At 45.1% G+C, this 14,111-nt stretch overlaps 1 long non-coding RNA gene across 1 annotated transcript in view; it reads left to right on the top strand.

The window, feature by feature from the left end:
- Nucleotides 1-883, top strand: part of LOC128335726 (uncharacterized) — a 58,232-nt gene extending 57,349 nt beyond the window's left edge. Inside the window, exon 3 of the long non-coding RNA XR_008311703.1 lies at nt 525-883. This is a non-coding gene — a long non-coding RNA (uncharacterized LOC128335726). The remainder of the gene's footprint in view (nt 1-524) is intronic.
- Nucleotides 884-14,111: the final 13,228 nt, after the last annotated feature.

Genomic DNA, 14,111 nt, shown 5'->3' with positions numbered 1-14,111 from the left:
TTTGACTAAAGCTCATAGGTGCTGCCCTCCCAACTATTTATGAATAATACACTAAGCTGTGGAATATGTCAGGAGCTAACAAAATACCAGGAAATCAGAAATACGAATACTGCATAAACATCATGCATCATGGATGATTCCTCTGAATCATACAACAATGGTCATTGGCTATTTTCATTATTTGAAGATAACGGGCAACTGGAAAAAAATTCAGGGGGCAAAAAAAAAGGAAGAAAGAAAATATTTACAAAACAATTTAAAAAGTATATGCATGGATATCGTTCTTATATAATTATCATGCCTTTAGTTTTCATAGTTTCTATGCTTCCATAGGTTTCAAATCCAGTTGTTTCATAGGCCACATTCACACGTATCTGCATGACATGCTCAAGATAGAAAATGGACAGTGTGTGCAGACACATCTTTGCTAATCCTGTCCCCTGTAAGCCATTGATCTTCTGATGAGTGCATGAAGATTTGTGACATCTTTTGAAATATTCACAGTCTGCTTCTTCCTTCCACAGGTCAGGGAGAATGAGGAGAACGCCCTTTAAGCCCCCCCCCCCTTAGCTTAGCTTTTGAAGTTCCCAATCTAGCAAATGCACAAAATGCTTGGGGTTCACAAAAGACAAGGAAAGCTTGTAAAATATTTCATCAACTACAGACACTGCTCAAGCCACCTCATCCAGAAAAAAGGCACATCAGAGCTCGTTTGAAGAGGCTTCATTCAGCAGCCCTTATATGTGACGGATGAACATACAGCAACAAACAAATCCATCCTCTGAACCTCCTGAAGAAGAGTCTCAACATAATCAGCTCCTTATGAATATATACTTTTTAATCTCACTGCTGAGATGAAATGCAATGAATGCTTTTTGGTCTTTATAAAACCTTTTTCTCATTTCTTCTTTCAACACAAAACAATCACGGAAAGGGGGAAGACCTTTGTGCATGAGTGCATTTGTATGCATCACGGCTGCATTCCCTTCATTATGAAAGACAGTTTGTGTGATTTGTTGCTAATTCCCACCTAATCAGTGCACCAAAAATATCAAAGGGGATCATGGTGGGGGAGGTAATCTGGATCGTGCCTTCCCCCCCACCCTCCTCACGATTCACATATCCCTGTGTGAACAGCCTCATTATGTAGTGCCTGTGTTCAGATGTGTTCAGATGCATGTGTGTTTGTGTGTGCGTGTGTGTGTGTGTGCGTGCATGCATGAGTGAATGACTGTCCCTGTATTTGCTTTAAAACTGAACTTGGATACAGGTCCCCTGAAATGCAGGTTACATACAGGAAGTTTACTGCTGTGCCTGTGTTAGAACATAAGAAGAACCCTGCTGGATCAGGCCCAAGGCCCATCTAGTCCAGCATCCTGTTTCTCACAGTGGCCCACAAAATGCCACTAGAAGCCTACAGGCAAGAGTTGAGGGCATGCCCTCTCTCCTGCTGTGACTCCCCTGCAACTGGTACTCAGAGGCATCCTGCCTTCGAGGCTGGAGGAGGCCCACAGCCACCACTCTAGTAGCCATTAATAGACCTGTCCTCTGTGAATTTGTCTAAGCCACTTTTAAAGCCATCCAAGCTGGTGGCTATCAGCACATCCTATGGCAATAAATTCCATAGAGCCCTTCAACTAGTAGCTGTTGATAGACCTCTCCTCCATGACATTATCGAAACCCCTCTTAAAGCCATCAAGGTTGTTGTCTGTCACCACGTCTTGTGGTAGAGAATTCCACAGGTTGATTGTGCGTTGTGTGAAAAAGTACCTCTGTTTGCTGGTCCTAGATTTCCCAGCAATCAATTTCATGGGATGACCCCTGGTTCTAGTATTATGTGAGAGGGAGAAGAATTTCACTTTCTCCACACCATGCATGATTTTATAGACCTCTATCATGTCTCCCTGCAGTTGTCTCTTTTCTAAACTAAATAGCCCCAGGTGTTGTAGCCTTGCCTCCTAAGGAAGGTGCTCCAGGCCCCTGTCCAATATCACTGAATGACAGTAATGGTCTGAATGACAGATCTGCACTGATGTACACTGGACACAGATTGCATGAGTGCTGAACATAACAGGTAAATAGGGCTCTGGTCACCCGGGATTCAGTATCAAGTAATTCCCCAGTGCATTATAGGAGTTAAATGGCTGCCAGAATAAAAGCAATGTTTCTAGCACCACCAAAGATTCGGCATTTTCTGTATGGGGAAAGGAAAAAGGAAAGATAAGTTCCAGCCTGGCTGCCCCTGGTCCCCTTGCAACCCCCACCCGCCCCAAACAAACCTGTAACATTTTCAGAAATGTTGTTCCTCGATGAACCTGAATCAAGCCTCTCCCTTTCCCCACTGCCTGAAGTCAGCATTTTGCAGTCTGTTCAGCAGCACTTGCTTGGGGCTGGCGAGTTTGTTTTTCACTCTAACTTGGAGCAGAGTTCCCTGTAACCGGGTTCCCCGACGTTGACGACAATTCCCACCGTTCCCAGCTGCAATGGCCTTTGGCTGAGGATGCTGGGTGTTGTTGATGACAGTATCTGCACATCTCTGTTACTGGGAGCACCAGCCGGGAGTGTGGCATGGTGGGGAAAGGGGTGCTTGGACTCATTCCCCTTGCCAGAGTCCCCACTTCGATCAATCCTCCACCAAGGCTGCCCACTTGCCCCAGGAGGGAAGTTAGCCAAGATGCAGTTTTCATGAAAGGCGTCTCTTCTGCAGCAAACTAGTGCCGACAATGAGTGTATCAAGACGGTAGTTTAGAGGAGTAATACAAGAGGAATGCATTTCCCCCTAATGAGATTTTCTGATTTCTTCCAACATGCTTGATCTCCCCCCCGCCCCCAACAAGGAAAAAAAAAACATACAGTCAAGTGGGACAAACCAGCATAGCCAAGTGGCATTTCACAGTTATTCAGAATTATGAATTCTGACTGACTACCAGATGCTAAATCAGTGGAAACTGCCTGCACAATGATTGCCAATTGAGCAACAACCCTCTTCAAAGTGGTTTGGATCTCTTCTCAGCAAACTGTTCAATCTATTTAATGCCGGCACTGCATTACCCAAGATGCAGAGCAGTTTTCTATTTACTGAAATGCTAGCTGTATTATATTGCTTGCTCGTGAACTCTATCTAAATTAACACCCACCTCTGCTGTTGCACTTCAAGGAAAGAAACATTTACTTCCTTTTCACTCTTTTGAAAATACAGAGAAAGGGAGGAAGAGAGAGAAAGAATATAAATAAGAAACATCAGTGGCATGTTTGAGGAATATTTTAAGTTTTGCTTGCTGAATTGGGCAGGAAAAGGCGAGCAACATGATTTGATTCTGCAAAGAAATGGACTTTATGTTGATTCTCAACAGCTTTCCTTTTGTACGTTGGATAAAATCTTGAGAGCAGAACAAGCCAGAAGAATGGTGAATATGGCAATAGAGCTGATAAGAGAACATCTCTTGGGGAGCAGCCTCAGGGTGAGTTTACAGACAATCAAGATTTGTAGGGTTATCTTCTTGCTCTTTGTCACCACTAAGTTTGAAAAAAGACAACCAGGGATTTTCAAATGTGCATCCTTTGCAATGGGTTGGGCTTTTCTTTGTCAGAAGAAAGCAGAGCAGAGGTTCATATTGGCAGCATCACTTGGGGTCAGTTGTAAACAGTGCTCTGCAGTGACTCTCTTTCTCATGACCCATGAGAAAGGACTTGAAGGGGAGGGAGCCTGCAAGTGCTTGCCTCCACCACAGATGATCATGAGCGGGCAAGGCTGGGCTTGGCTTCATTAGCCTAGTTTTGCCTGCACATGAGAACAGCCTCTTTGGCAAGAGGAAGACTGCAAATAGTGACACCTGCTTGACGAACACAGCATTGCTGCTACCCAGACAAACAAGCCTTCAAAACTGTCTGTTGAAGTGCAAGACAGCCCTAGGGAGAGAAGACAGAAAGAAGAAGGCCTTGACCAGTTTTCCAGAGAAAATAGGCTAGCTGGTACTCTGAACTGGGAAAGGCATTTTCACATGTGGTTTTTGATGCAAGTAATCAAAGATCCTCACAGAATATAAACACAGAACCAACCTGTGTGGGTTTTAATAATGAACCTTAGTGTTCTTCTGTTATGAATTCACCTTGTATGTCATTAGAAGACTAACCAAGTCAGAGTGGTGGTACCCCATACTCACTTCGAACATCATTTGGTTTCATCATCACTCACCCCACCTCCTATGCTTGATCTCCTGGGTTTCTCCCACTTGCAGCCTGGATAACCATCCTTTTGCCCCTGGCAGTATGACATAAGAACAGCCATGCTGGATCAGGCCCTAGGCCTATGTGTTTCTGTTTCCCATGGTAGCCCACCAGATGCCTCTGAGAAGCCCACAAGCAAGAGGTGAGGGCATGGCCTCTCTCCTGCTGTTTCTCTCCTGCAATTGCTATTTAGAGACATCCTGTTTCTGAAGCTGGAGGTGGCCTATAACCACCAGATTACAGGCCACTGTTTTGGTCACTGTATCTTAAGAAAGATATTGTAGAACTGGGGAAAGTGTGGAAGAGAGCGACCAAGACAATCAGGGGCCTGGAGCACCTTCCTTATGATGCAAGGCTACAGTATGTGAGGGTTTTTAGTCTGGAAAAGAGGCGACTAAGGGGAGACATGATAGAGGTGTATAAAATTATTCATGGAGTGGAGAGAGTGGATGCAGAGACATTTTTCTCCCTCTCTCACAACACTAGAACCAGGAGCCATCCCATGAAACTGAAGGTTGGGAAATTTAGGACCGACAAGAGGAAGTGCATAATGAATCTATGGAATTATCTGCCATAGGATGCGGTGATGGCCCCTAGCTTGGATGGCTTTAAAAGGGGCTTAGACAAATTCATGGAGGAAAGTGCTGTCAATGGCTAAGACACTGACATCATAATTCAGCCCTGCTGGTTCAGGTCCAAGGAGGCCCATCTAGTCCCGCATCCTGATTCACACAGTGGCCCACCAGTTGCCTCTGGGGCGCTCACAGGCAAGAGGTATGTGCATGCCTTCTCTCCTGCTGCTGTCCCCTGCAACTGGTACTGAGAGCCATCGTGTCTCTGAGGCTGGAAGTGGCGTATACTGTGGCATAAATACTCCCCCCCCCACTTTCAGTTTCCTAGAACAGGGATTCTCAATGTTGGGTCCCCAGATGTTATTGAACTTCAACTCCCAGCCCCTGGACATAATCTCCAGCCCCCGTGACCTTTGGTTGTGGATTATGGGGGTTGAAGTCCAATAACATCTGGGGACCCAACAATGAGAATCCCTGTCCTAGATGATGACCATTTACAAGGATTTGGAGTTCTTACACAAGCGTCGGGATGACCACTGCATAACATATGTATTTTTAGCCAGTTTTGACAATTACTATTTTTATACATTGCATTGCTCATTTCAATTTTTGATTCAATTGCTCATTTCTCACCAATTCGTCTTTTTTACAACTTTCTGTAACAGCTTTCTTGATGCTTTTAACCTCACTAACTAGACCCAATGTGTATTGTCTGACAATCATGCCATTCCATGCTTTGCCCCCGTTAACAATGGGGACAGTACATGAAACCAATTGATGCTAAATGCTGCTCCCAACGAGAAGACATTGCACGTCTGTTTGCTTAAGAGCACTGCAAATATTCAACAGTGTTGAGGATTTTAATGACATTGCAAAGGAGGCAAAATATTGAACCAGGGAAGACAGCAGCTGAAGACAAAAGGCAGTGACAGTTGTTTTCCTTTTTCTACCAGGTCCTTGCTCTTGGGAAAGACAAGCCGGGCTGATCTTAAAAAAAGATATGGGGAAAGTGGTCAGCTGCCATGTTAACACCGTTGGGGCTGAATTTATCATTGCTTCCCAGATATTCATGAGACGTGTCAAAGAGCAGGGAGCAAGTGGATTTTGCAGAATGAATACTTGCCTTCAAGGGCGAGCAGGAAGGTACCATCCTGGTCGTTTCACTGGTGATAATACTGGTGCATTTGAAGAAGCCAAGGGGAGGCGATCAGCACAGCGGTGCAGCAAGACTGACAACACAAATGACCTTTCCTAGGCTGGCGACAGTCAACAAGTCCCATTGCATATCATGGCAAAGGGCAGCCCCACCGCCAGATACAGCAAAGAGAACAGCTACTGCCTGACCTTACAAAAATCTGGGTCAGACAAACAGCCCCTCCAGCTCCAAGAGGTGAATCAATTACATTGTGTCACAACCTGAGCTGCGGGGTTGAGTAGTTAGAGCATGACCTTAACAAAGAAACAAGGAGTCCTTAAGGAATCATGATGAGCCATGGGTGAGTGGGGGAACAAGAATGAGCAATACTTGCCTCACATCAAACCACGCCATGGACAGACCAGAATACAAGCTTGGCAAACATCTGAGCTTGAAACCCTGGCTGATTCCAATGTGTGAATCAATGAGGAATTAGGCCAGCTGGCCGCCTTAGAACCACTGGGCTCACTTGTGAGCCCGGTGGTTCCGACGATCAGTAAAAAGTGGGCTAGGTTCCCTTAGCCTGCTTTCTACTGATCTTGGGAAAGGCCACACTGCATCAGGCCAGACTGCATAAATGATAGCCCCAACACTCAAAAAGGATGGTAATGTGTAGAGAGAGCACCCACTCTGATGTCAGTGAAGGACATCTTAACGTGTCAGGGCATCCTTCAGTTGCTTGTGGCATCCAAATGCCCCCTGAACACACATTGGTTTTTGAGTCAGTATTTAGGGGACATTTGGATGAACAGCCACTCCACACAATTGAAGGACACCCTGACCTTGTGTTGGGCCGTCCTCCAGTGGCATTGGGGCAGGTATGCTCTTGGTGTGTCTCTGCCACTCTTTGCATGTTGAGGCTCACGATTCATGCAGACCAGCCCATTATTGGTAGTACCATGATCTTGCTCATGCACCAGTCAAGCCTAGGGCATTGGCGTTGTTCACACGAGGCACATTGTTTGGCTGGGTGCCCTGGAGCCCTTCTCATGTCCCCATCCCTGGCCTTGTTGGGAAGAAGCAGGAGACAGTAGGGAGGGGCATTTTCTGACCCTAAGCCTCACGCCCACTGGCAACCCAGCTGTTGGGATCAATGGGCGAGGTGGCACGTGCCCCACTTGTGTCCAGCAGCAACCCACCTGCTGGGCTTGGAGGGCCAGAGGACCTTGCTTTCAGTGGCTACCCAGCTGGTGAAGGGAATTGAGCAGGGGATGCAAGCAGCCCCACTTGTGAGGCTCCTCCTATGTTCTTAAGGGTATTTTGTTGCATGCAGTCAGTGCCTTACAAAAAGTCTGTGTGTGAGCTGATCAACAGCAAAGGGAAATACTGGTTCATCTGATTCTAAATATAGCTTCATCCCCTAGGGGGATTTCCTTCCCCTGGAGGAAATTCTCCAGTTTGGGACAGCACATCCCTGACAAAGATTTTATGTTCCTTCGCCTCTTAACCTAAAGTGAGGAAGTCCACAAATATTTAATGTAATTGTTGCTCTACAACAAGGACTTGAACCTGAGCCACTTCTATTGTGGCTTTCTGGCAGCCCTGCACAGTTTAGTTTTCTTCCCCCCCCAAATGCAGATTGCCTGATGGCGTGTAAGATAGCTAATTAGATATAAATATCTACCAGCACCCAAATACAAAGGATCATACAGTGAACAGCTGTGCCACTCAATAAACTGGTTTTGTTTCTAAATGCAGCAGTTCGGAGAGTTATTTAGTTTGGGAAAGGAAGATTTGTTTTCTCTGCTTTTCTGGCTAGATTCAATTAAAGAAAGATCTTTTTCCCCCTGCTGCTTCTGCCACTCCTGAAAGCTACATAAAGCTTGGGTTTTGTGTAGACGCTGAAGAAATGGTTCCTTTGTCCGTGTGTGTAAGTTGAAGCTGGCCATTCATTGACAAGAGCAAAAAGAAAATAAATAGAAAAATAGCAATACTGGTGGAATCTGTGGAAGAAAAGGTATTCTAGAAAGGAGCATAGCAAGAACTGGGGGAAAAATGCTGTCTTTGTTAGTATTGCTCATGACCATAAAATACCAGTTCTTACTTTCTTTTATTAGTCAGAGCCTCGGGGCTCTGCAGTCTTCAAAAATCCATATCCACATTGCCCATGTCCTCACTGCCCAGGGAGGAGCTACCATTGGGCAAATGGATTCAAAGAGCCCGGGCTGCCACCAATCAGGGGCCGTGAGCGTGGGCCCAGACACGCCCACCACGTCTGATGTCAGATACGGGGTGTGTTATTTCAGTCCCAAACAGGGCCACGCGGCCCCGTTTAGAGCTGAAAAATGCCCGTGCTGCATTGGCAGCGTGGCCAGAGTGACTTAAGGCAGGGAGAGCCATTCCTGGTCTCACTGCAAGCAGGCAGGCCTCACCCGTGGATTTTTGGCACTCTAGGTGACCCAAGTTGAGAAGTGTGGGGCACCAGCTTCAACTGTCCCAGTCCCACAGAGGCTGCTCATTCTTTGGGTCCAGTGAAGGATGGCCAGCAAAAAACTTGCCCTAGTTTGAGGATAGAGTGGGAGAGAGTTCCCAGTCCATTATGGGAGTCAAACTCTAACACTTCAGAGATGGAAAAGATCCTGCTGACAATTAGGAAATCCAGTCTGAGACCATTTCTTTTTTGGAAATGAATGCTGAGGTAGGCAGTTCATCTTCCAGAGATAAAGTGCAGCTCATGAGACTAGCGGCTTATTGGTGGCTGAGATGCAGTGAGCAAGGAAGCCTGTTCTTTTGGGATGCAGAATGTGCAGGCCCTTTGCAGAGCAGGGGGCAGGATTACACATTACATGTCTACACTACAATGTGATACTCCAGGGGTACAATATGAGTGGGAGGGAGAGAATAATTGGAGGGACTATATTTGTTGGAGCTAGGACCCTGGCAGCATCAGCTCTCAACTTCAGTGTCTCATAGTGACCACTGGGGGGTAGCGATGTATAAACTGGTCCAAATTTGAACTGGTTCAAATTCAAACCAGTTTGATTACAAACCAGTTAGGGTTAGGGTTAGGGTTAGGGTTAGGGTATAACTTTAGACAGGATAACTTTAATCAAGTGTCTCCCACTGTTCCACAAAGTCCTGGAGGCTTCAACATACAACCCAGAGATGTTCTTGCAACACCCTACTTAAAGCTATCCTGTGCACAAGTTTCTTAATAAATACTTTCTCACTAGGTGCCAAATTGATTTATTCTGCCCCAGTGACTTCTGAATATAGGGCTGCAAACTTAATTTAGGGTTATGCTTTTGGTGAGCTGCGTGGAGATTTATCTGCATAGTTCTGTTAATATGGGCAAAGAATCTCATGGGGGCAGGACACTGGAAAAGTGGTTTATTCCAAAAGAAACGTTTTGTAATATAACCTCAGATCTGCAATGTTCATAGATCTGCAGCTTTCATTGCACCATCTGCTCCAACTTTTCTGATGAACGGAGCCAAAACTAAATGGGTGGAGCTGATGATGGGGGGGGGGAGGAAATAACGAGGGATGAAATAAAAGAGACTCAGAAAGACTCCTTGAAATCTGAAATGTCGAACGCTTGCCTCCTGCTGGTTTCTGGGGGAAAAGAATGTTGTTGAATTGCACTTTACATGTCTTTGTGATGATAAGCTTAGCATGAGCATATAAGATAAGCAGACAATAGCCCCTGGGCAAAATTGGGTTATGTATCTTTCTCTCTCTTCCTGCCCCTGGAAAAGCAGCTTGGAGTGGCAATTTTGATCAGGAAAAGAGTAAGGGGAAGTGTTGAGCAGAGATTTCCTCCCTGCTTCCTACTACCTGAAACCAGCCATCACCCATGACTGCTCCACAGTTTTTTTTAAAAAAAATCAGGAGAGTGCCTGACATACTCCTGCACAACTTTGGTGTGCATTTCAACAAAGTGTTTGTGCAAGTGTACAGGAGTGTTCTTGCATGAGTGTGCAAAATTGTGCAAATGGAGGTGCACGAAGGGCAGCCATTGGAAATAATGGCGGTACATCCTGCAATTCCGTTTGCAGAGTTTTGCACGATGGCACAAGTACGTTCTTGCAAAATTGTACAAATGCTTCATTTAAACGTGCATTGAAACTGCACACTATGCCAGCCTTTGTTCACACGCCGTCCATGTATCATCATCTGGCTTGACCCTATACCAAGTGCTGATCAGCAATTATGAACCATAATAAAATTTTAAAACGTCATTTCTAGATATTTATGTCCACTTCTGCACAGGGAATGCATGGGATTGCTTTCATTACTTCATGAAGATTTGTGGGAGGTAACCATATAACCCGCTTCTTATGTGTCAAGAAGGGAACATACTCTAGAGGAAAATATGAGATCTTTTGCTTATATGTAGGCTGACGCATTCCAGATGTGCACTTCACATCTGTGTACTTCAACATAGAAAAAGAAACTCCCTAAGCCTCTCAAAAGAAAGCTGGCCAGCAGATCCATTGGCAACAGCCTGAGGTCTTCAAGCCCGCACCACATTTTCACTGCATCAAATCATCTCTTTGACACTTGCAAAAATGAACATTGGTGGCAATGACCATGTCACGTTCCTCAGGACATGCATCACAAATACCTTCCACAGAGAGTGATAGCTGTTCTGGACAAATCTCTGCCTCCACGTTTAACATGAGGACTTCAGAAGTCACAGACATCATATTTTCACCAGTGGGATTCTGAGGCCTCACCCAGTTTCCCATGTTGTGCAATAAATTATATTGGGGCAAATATGCCAAGCATATTTCCTTAGACCTGATTCATTTCCCAAGCTGATTACTTGGAGTCCACTGAAAGCATGTCAGTGAACTTTGTGTTCCCCCCTTGGATAGTTAGGTGAAAAGACTTGACTGGGCCAGATGAAAATGTCTGAAAGGAAGCACAGGCCAACAACTGGAGCCAGAAACAGGAAAGGCAAGCAGGAGGGTTGTGCTAGGAAATGAAAAACAGCCATGCATCACAAATAGTGTTTAACAATGCACCATTTTCTACACATGTCATTCCAGAATCTCCTCGTAATACAAGCCCATTTCAAATATCTTCCAGTTCCTATTGATAGATTTTTCTCACAATGAACAATCCATTCACTTACAACTGGATGTGTGTGTGTTTCAAGTTAAGGCAACTCTTTCGGGGGTAATTACAATAATTTTTGTATTTCATTGTCTCCCTCTCTGTTCCACTTTTTCACTGAGGAGATATATGTGACTACACTATGTTGCCATGGCAACAGGCCAGCTAGTCGCTGTGCAAGAACCTGGGCACTCTCCTCTCAAAGGACAGATTGGTGGCCGGGGCAGGGGGAAATCACATAGGCCATGCTTCTTTGGGTTAGGGACCCATTGGTCCCCCCCCCACCGCTCCCTCCCTCTCAAGCGGTATAGTCCAGGGATTCTGCTACTTGTGTGAACCTGACCTTAGCCCCCTCTTGCATGAACAGTAGCTTGAACTGTGTTGAAAGATGGCATTAACTGAACTTGTGTCTGCAGGGTAGGGCTAGAGCAACACATTGGGCGGCCCCTGTAAGAACAAAATCTGTAAGAAGATATCAAAGGCTGGAATCATCTCCCAATGAATGGTTATCAAATATTCAAGGCATCCTGTGAGGCATAATTGTTCACTCAGACTTCAATTACTCATGGATCCATTCATTACCAATGCAGCAAACCATGATATATGTAAATTCTGAGTCATCAAAGTGAGTCACCCTCTACACTTGTCAGTCATATCTTAAGAGAAAGATGAGCTGCAGGAGCAATTGGGTGGCCAGAAGGTAAACAGCGCTAATTCGCTTTGCCTCTGGAAGGCACCAGTTAGTGGATCTTAGCCCAGAGAAAGACCTCATAGACCCAAGACGTTGGCTTACATTGTATCAGGCCATTGATGCATCTAGTCCGGTGCTGGGCTAGATACAAGGCTGCACAATGTCAGCCCTCCCGCTGTCTTTGAGCTGCAACTCCCATAATCCCTAGCCACTGTGGCCAATAGTCAGGGTTGATGGGAGTTGTAGTGCAACATCTGCAGGAGGGCTGAAGCTGTGCAGCCCTGTCTAGTCCATCTGGCAATGTCTCACCAAGGTCTCAGGCAGTGTCGCTCCCAGATCCAATCCTTGAGATCCTTTTCGCTGGCAATACCAGAGATTAAATGCAGCATTTTTCCAAATGCAAAGTGTGTGCAATGGCCCATCTTCCTGTGCTAACTGGGCAAAGAAGCACCTTTCCAAGTTGTGACCCTCATGCATTTAGCAGGGGGAGAGCAACCATCCCATTCATTACAGCACACTGTCCTTGTTTCCAGCAACTGTTGCAGTTGTCTCCCTTGAGGTTCTTTTTAGACAGTGATAACGAGCATCGGGAAGTGTCTTCTCATTCCTTTTGCTATGTGGAATCACATTAGAATGCTTTTTGTTGAAAAGTGAAATATAAATATTCATAACCACAGGAACACAGAAGCTGCCTCATACCAATTCAGACTATTGGTCCAGCTTGCTATTGTCCATTCTGACTGGCAGCAGCTTCTCCAAGGTTCCAAGCAAGCATCTCTTTTATTTTATTTTATTTTATTTAACACACTTCTGTACCACCCCAAACTCATGTCTATGGGCAGCTTACAAGAAGCAAACAAACAAAAAGTTAAAACATTAGTTAAAATAAATAACAAAAAACTTAAAACAGTAGTTTTAAATCTTGAGCCCTACCTAGAGATGCTGCCCAGGATTGAACCTGGGATCTTCTGCATGAAAGGCAGATACTCTACTACTGAGCTACAGCCCTGCCCCATATCACTATCACCATACCACCACCACCACTACTACAAGTATCTCTATATCACTCTTCAAACACAGTTCTCAAAGTGGTTGACACAGAAAAAAATAAAATAAAGATGGTTCCCTGTCCCCAAAGGGCTCACAATCTATGAAGAAACATAAGGTAGATCCCAGCAACAGCCACTGGAGGGATGCTCTGTTGGGGGCCAGTTGGTCTCCCCTTGCTAAATATAAGAGAATCGCCACTTTCAAAGGTGTCTCTTTGCTCAGTTTGCAGGATTATCATAATAAACAGTTTTAATCTTCCTACTGGACTTGTCTGATTCCTCCTGCAGGTCATCGCCAGGTCTAATATATATTTTAGTTCATGTCAGGAGCACAGAAGCTACATACAATACACAAGATCCTGAATAGCCGTTAAGTAAAAGCATATGCAGCTAGGCTCTATGGACCATTGGTCAAATGCTATATCCTAAACTGTAGATTTCTCTAGGAAGAAATGAAGGGAGATATGGACAGAACTAAAAGCCAGCTTTCAGTTTTACATCTGAATTAAAGGAACCAATATTTCAGGAGTTTTCCCTGAGAGCCCTTGAATAAGGATTTAGTATCAACAAAACTAAATGCTTTGGGATTTTTCTCTCTGGGAATCCACATATACATAATTATTGAACCTATCTATAGGCTAGGAAATCTTTAAGTATTTACAAAGTGAAATAGATTTCCCCTTGAGGACAATCCCAAGAGAATAAGATATACTTCCACACAGAAATTGCTTACAAGATTCACTCTGCTATATGATTTGAATTCCTTGGTTCTTGTGTCTTCCTAGTTTTCAGAAAAGCAGGAAGGAAATCAGAGGCCCGTTTCAGACAAAATGGCAAACTGCGGGGCCAACAGACCTGCAGTTTGCCTCCACACCCCACCCCACCCCACCCCACCCCAAACTTCAGTCCAGCTCCCAGTGGGTGGAACTGGCTGCGTGGTCTTCCTCCAACCCTGGAAGGGCAGCCCATACTAGCCAATAGGATGGAATCCCTAAGGGAAGCTTCCTCGCTTAACTCCAGTTTGGAGTTAATTTAGAATCCGGACACATTGCAGGGAACAGACCCTCAGTTGGGTGAGTGGAACTTGCTACAAACAAATGGTTCATTCCTAGGTTTGGGGGCAAAATTGGAACCACAGTTGGGTCCGGGAACCGTCATTCTGATCATTCAGACATCATGGGAGGTGAAGCTGAGCTGAGTTTGCCTCAGGTTCCCCCTTATGTCTGAAGCTGACCTAAGTGTCCAGGTTCACAGGTTGGTTAGCCCTTAGCATCCTTTATCCACCTAGTCTTAATCACAAAGAGTATGCTTAGAGA

Source organism: Hemicordylus capensis, chromosome 11 (assembly GCF_027244095.1).
Source record: "Hemicordylus capensis ecotype Gifberg chromosome 11, rHemCap1.1.pri, whole genome shotgun sequence".
Lineage (NCBI taxonomy): Eukaryota > Metazoa > Chordata > Lepidosauria > Squamata > Cordylidae > Hemicordylus > Hemicordylus capensis.
This window is presented reverse-complemented; position numbering and strand designations above follow the sequence as displayed.